Source organism: Erythranthe guttata, chromosome 13, assembly GCF_056151865.1.
Source record: "Erythranthe guttata isolate IM_541 chromosome 13, IM_541, whole genome shotgun sequence".
NCBI classification, from domain to species: Eukaryota; Viridiplantae; Streptophyta; class Magnoliopsida; order Lamiales; family Phrymaceae; genus Erythranthe; species Erythranthe guttata.
This window is the reverse complement of record NC_142545.1, coordinates 4605365-4611364: the sequence shown is the minus strand read 5'-3', so window position 1 is coordinate 4611364 and position 6000 is coordinate 4605365. Positions and strand designations below refer to the sequence as shown.

The following is a 6000-nucleotide window of genomic DNA, read 5'->3' as shown; positions in this document are numbered from 1 at the left end:
AGATTTTCTAATACACTGGCTCAAAGTTAATTCTGATTGCTCCATTGTGGATGGTTTGGCTTCTATTGCTTTTCTTGTCCCAACAACAACGGATCTATTGTGTTGCTAAATCAAATCCACTTACCTGCCTTAATCCCCTTGTTGTTGAGTTTTTGGCCAGCTTGGAAGCTTGCCAATGTATGCCTGAGACGAGAGATAAATATCGTGATTTTCAAAGTTGATTCCCAATCCTCTTTTCATTCATTGGTCCTCGAAAGTTATCATTGAAGAGATTCGTAAGTTTTGGCATTGATACGATCTCTTGAGTATCATACATATTTCCTACGAAACATAAGATCTATTCTTTAATATTTCTCTCTGTATAAAAAAACCCTAGCACAAGACGACTATTTAAAGATAATAAAACCCTAGAATCCTAATCTAACTAGGAAAGATAATTACCTATACTAATAAAATACTTAATAATCCCCTAATCATTATATATCTGAAGGCCTCGTTTGCTTTCCTATATCGGATTACATTGGATTAGGTGAGATTGGATTAATATCCCACTGACTAATTAATTGTTGGGGAAATTTGGGATAACTCCCTAACTTTGAAAATATATAGGGATAGGTCCTATGGATTTTTCTTCCCTAGTCAAAAACCCAAATTCTAAACTTAATTTGACAGACCCCCCGAACAAATTGAAATACCTATTTTACCCTTTTAGTTACAATTTAAAACCCTAACCCCTCTCTCTCTCAACTCTCGTTGCTTTTCTGCCTCCTCCCACCGCCTCTTCTCTCTCAAAACTCTCGATTTTTTTTTCTCTCTCTCACCCCCCACCACGGCTGCTCCTCCGCCACCGGCGCAAAATCGCCGTTGATCCACCTCCGCCTTGCACCGCGCTGCTCGGTTCTTTTCTCTCTCTCTAACCATTCTTTCGCCGCCCACCATAGATCCACCTCCACTGTTCAAGCGGTCGCTCCCCTTCTGTCTAGCGCCACACCTCCTTGCCGAGCTCAACCACCAACTATTTCTACCGCCATTTGCTTCAAACTGCTGCCCCTAGATGCGAATAATGAAGAGTGCAACCGATGTGGAAAATCGCTATCCTTTTACAACAAATCTGTAGATCCGACACACAGTAAGTCGACTTGTTAATTTTAATTTGTTTACAAATCTCAGCCAAGAATGTGTGTGTGTGTGTGTGTGTGTGTGTGTGTGTGTGTGTGTGTTTTGTTTTAACCAGAAGCAAGTGGATAGTTATTAGGTCAAAACTTGACAAGACATATTCTTATGTTCAATGCTCTGCAAAACTTGCCAGATTGTGTCCATTGGTAAAACTTTTTTTTAGTTTGTTATTTATAAATAAATATTACAACTAAAAAGCTTGGAAAAACTTTGGACTTTAATCATTGTGGATGCAACTCCTTTGCAACTAATAGATCAATTTTGTTATTGTGTGGAGAAGTGAAATTTGAGTCACATTTAGTCATATATATATATAACAATATATATGTAATTATAGATAACTATAATCATGACTTTTTTGGTGGTGTAGATGAATATTATTTATATACATATATAGTCACATGTGGTCATGTACACATAGTCATATATAGTCACATGTAGTAACGAGAATGAACATAACTAGATGTGACTATAGTTGACTACACAGAGTCATATATAGTCATATGTAGTAACAAGAAGACATAACTACATGTGACTATAGTTCACCAAAGTAAATTTATCAAAAAAAATTATTTTTCATTGTTTTTCTTTTTTTTTTTGTATTTTTCATGTAATTTGATTTTTTATTATAAATCATATATATGTAATTTTTTTTTGTATTTATGTGAAGATGATTTGAAATACCTAATGTGTGAGAGCTTTGTTTGTCTGTAATAGAAATTTAACCAGTAATGGTTACTTACATGGGTGATTTGAGTCAGGTGAATATACAGTTATATTTAGTCATATACAGTCACATATAGTCAGTCACATGTAGTCATGTATAGTCCTGACTACTTGTAACTATACATGACTATATTTAGGACTTGTAGTATACTATAGTCATTTGTAGTCGATTTTAGTTCAGTAAATTTATCAACAAAAAAAATCAATTTTTTTTTGTATTTTTCATGTAACCTAACTCTCATGTTCCATTTTGCTATTTAACTCGTATTTTTTTGTCGCAGGTTTTGCTTTTATTATAATTTTATGACATGCAGAGAATAAAATTCGATGAAGTGCCTTTGTGAAGTTGGATTCATGCTACAGTACTCCGGACTTATGCCACTTATATAACTATAGATAATTGTATATAACTATAGTCACGTGTAGTAACATATATTTATATGTACGTTATGTGTTTTTTAATGTATAGTAATGCGTGTTCATGTTTTAAAGATTATATGCATGTGATTGTGTTTTTTTCAATTTTTTTGGGTTAGTTGATTTATAATATCAAGATTAAATTGTGAATTTTGTTGTTGGTGTAGATTAATTTTGGGGTAAAAAGACAGTACATGATTACATATAACTATACATGACTGTGGTATACTGTAGTCATATATAGTCAATTCAGTACTGTGAATTTATCCAAAAAAAATTAAAAAAAATTAAAATATTAAAAATTAAAAAATAAAAAAAAACAAAAAATTAAAAAAATTAAAAAATTAAAAAATTAAAAAATTAAAAAAAATTAAAAAAATTAAAAAAATTAAAAAATTAAAAAAATTAAAAAAACTTAAAAAAATTAAAAATTAAAAAATTAAAAAATTAAAAAAATACAAAATACGATATATATATATAAAAAATAATAATAATATAAGAATTTATATTTTTATTAAAATAATCTATAAAAATGATAAATGCAGGCCTAAAATGCTAAATGTAGTTCAGCATTATGCTGAATGTATGGGCGAAAATGCTGAATGCAGTTGGGTGGAAATTGAACATAAGGGCCCAATAGTACTTTGACCTCTCCAGGGGGGTATATCAAAGAAAGAATTTTAGAGGTGGAACTAGCCCTATATAAGTTCCATATGAGGGGTGTATATCAAATGGGCCCTTAATTATTTAGTCAGTAAGATGTTTGATTCGTTAGATTAATCTTGTATTAAATTTGTTAAATTCTGGTATTAATTGTGAATTGTCTAAAAAGTCTTTTAATTAATAAAAGTAAAATATTATTTTAAGGATAAAATTGTATTTTCCTCTTTTAATAACCCTCTACTAAATTAATCGCAGTGGGAGGGGTGCTACTAATTTAACCAAATAATAGCATTTAATTGCGGGCTTTAAGTGTAGTAGCGGGCTAGAATAAATACGAATCTCGTCAACCAAACATCTTACTAACTCCTACTATTTAGTTAATAGAGCTTAGTAGCATTAAGCAAACGAGGCCTAAATATACTATTCTAATTAATTAATCTCCTCACAACAAACACACGGCTATATATATATCCCTAAACAAACTATTATAATTAAGGGGTCATTAGCAATACACCCCTCCTATGGATGAAAAATGGTGATACGTCCATACCATAATTCTTCCTTTGTGAAAATCCCTAGAATATTTATTTCAAATCTTACCCTTTCACTACCTATCACGTTTTTTTTTTTTTTTTTTTTTTTTTTAATAATTATCAGTATTTTAAAATCCCTATTAATGAGGCACTTAATCTCGCTAATTAGAATTAATTAGCATAATTATCTCAATTATTCCTTTTTTTTTTCTCTCTCCATAACAACAATCTAATTTCCTAAAAATTTGCTTCCAATTCCGAAAAATTTGCTATCAAATCAAAAAAAAAAAAAAAAACCAAAACGAATTTTTATTTTTATTTTTTATTATTTTGGATTTATTTCGTATTTTATTTATTTATTATTATTTTTTAATATGACTATAGTTGAATATAAATTATATAAAACAATGAAGATTGCTTATTGTTTACGAAAACAATCCTAGCAACATCTACACAAAAGATCACAATTTGAATGTTGTTACTACAAGTCAACTTGAAACGAAAATAAAGAACATATTTGAATATGACTACAGTCATAAAAACAATATTTATATTCGAATATGATTACAGTCACATTCAAACAATAGTCATATTCCAATATGACTATAGTCATGTAACTGCTGCTAGTTCAGATGTGGAGAAAAAAAACCAATCGAATATGACTATAATTATGTTACTGCTGCTAGTTCAGATTTGAAGGGAAAAAATATCAAAAATTACACAGATAGATAGAGATAGAAATATATCGAAAGAGGCGGAAGGGATGTTGACGACAACGATGGTGGCGGCGGTGAACGAAAACGAGAGTAGGGCAGGCGACGATGGTGGTGATGGTGGCGCATAGATCTGGAAAAAAACTCAGAATATCGAACTTAGTTTGCAATGTGATCGGATAAACAAAATTTCATTCTTCTGTATGATAAACCGAGAAGCTTAGCTACCTCTTCTTTTTTGAAAAAAAACTCGTATTGGTTTTGAATCGCATCTTCCTTCTTCGAATTCGTGAGAATTAATCGGAACCACTCTTCCTCGTCATCATATACTCTGTTATTCAAGATTCGCGTAACAAATAAGAAATTAATAAATCACTAATCGAGTAAATCAACAATAGTCATATTCGAACCAGACTATAGTCACGCTACTGCTACTACTTCAGATTTGGAGAGAAAACAAAATGAAAAAAAATCGAAAATAACCAAAGGGAGGATGGGAGAGGCGACGACAACGATGGTGAATGAAAGAGATCAGAGTGAGGGAGACGACTATGTTATAAAATTAAGCACCTCACAAAATACAGTAAAAAACGTCAAAAACCATAACAAAACAAAATATGTAATTACATACATTCCAGTGCAATGTGACTACTCTGTAAATCGGTATAAAGCTGAAATCAGATACAACATATATACAAGACGAACCCATAACTATCAGATCGGAACAAAACAACAATAACAAATTGCGAATCAAAAATATCATAATCCATAATCTTAATTACAAGAAAAAGAACTTCCCATTCATGGCTCACCATTCATGGCTCACCTTTTTCCACGCAACTTTTCTTCAACACGAAGCACAGAACGGTATATAGACGACTAGGCACTTCGATCTCGCCCAAAAATATACTTGATTGTGTCTGGTGAAATAATGCTTGAATGTTATGTAGAGAATATCACGTACCGCTACAAAAAAGGAAACGATTATATGAATTTATTATTATTAAACATTTGATTTATTTTAATAACTGTTGTTAAGGGTAATTATGTCTTATCCTATCTTAATAAGAGGGTCTCACTAATTAAGATTGGGATATGGGTGTGGGAAAAAGTCTAAAAAGTCAAATGGGTTTTTTACATAATATTTTCCCATTTTAGGGGGATTGCATATTTCCCATCTAATTAATTAATAATAACTAAATACTAAATAAATCAATAACTAAACTATTAATTGAAATAATAATTATAATCGTAACATTCCACTCCGCTTGAAATGAACCTTGTTCTCAAGGTTCGAGTCAATTCGGTCCCTCTCCTTTGCTTTTCCACCTATGTTTGCCTTCATCGAATTTCTTTTGAAATGGCTCGCCACGAGGTGGAATACTAGCAAGGCGACTCTTGAACAACTGTTTGCCTACTGAATTGCATCTCGTCTCAGTTGGTAGGTCTTTAACATCTTGTTTATACTAATAAAACGAACTCTCGAAGGCTTCTCGAAAAATCCTCAATCTTTTTTTTGATAAATTATTTTTTTCAATCGTCTTTTCAGATTTTGTCTTATTCACAATTACCATAGGTTCTTCGTCTCCTTTCCTTTGAGCACCATGGAAATCTCCCAATATCCATTGTAGCTCTTCGTTCTCCTCACTTGTTAATTTCCGGTCTTCATCCCAAATTACCTCAAGTGACTCAGATAATTCTTCTTTTGGAGCACTAACGAAAATTTGAACCTCTTTAAAAAAATCATCGTCGTCTTTTTTCTCTGGCTTTTG

At 31.5% G+C, this 6000-nt stretch overlaps 1 long non-coding RNA gene across 1 annotated transcript; it reads left to right on the top strand.

The window, feature by feature from the left end:
- The first annotated feature begins 928 nt into the window (after nucleotides 1–928).
- On the top strand, nucleotides 929–2413 carry LOC148765727 (uncharacterized). Its single transcript, XR_016029362.1, has 2 exons — nucleotides 929–1129; nucleotides 2184–2413. It is a non-coding gene; the product is annotated as an uncharacterized LOC148765727 (long non-coding RNA).
- Nucleotides 2414–6000: the final 3587 nt, after the last annotated feature.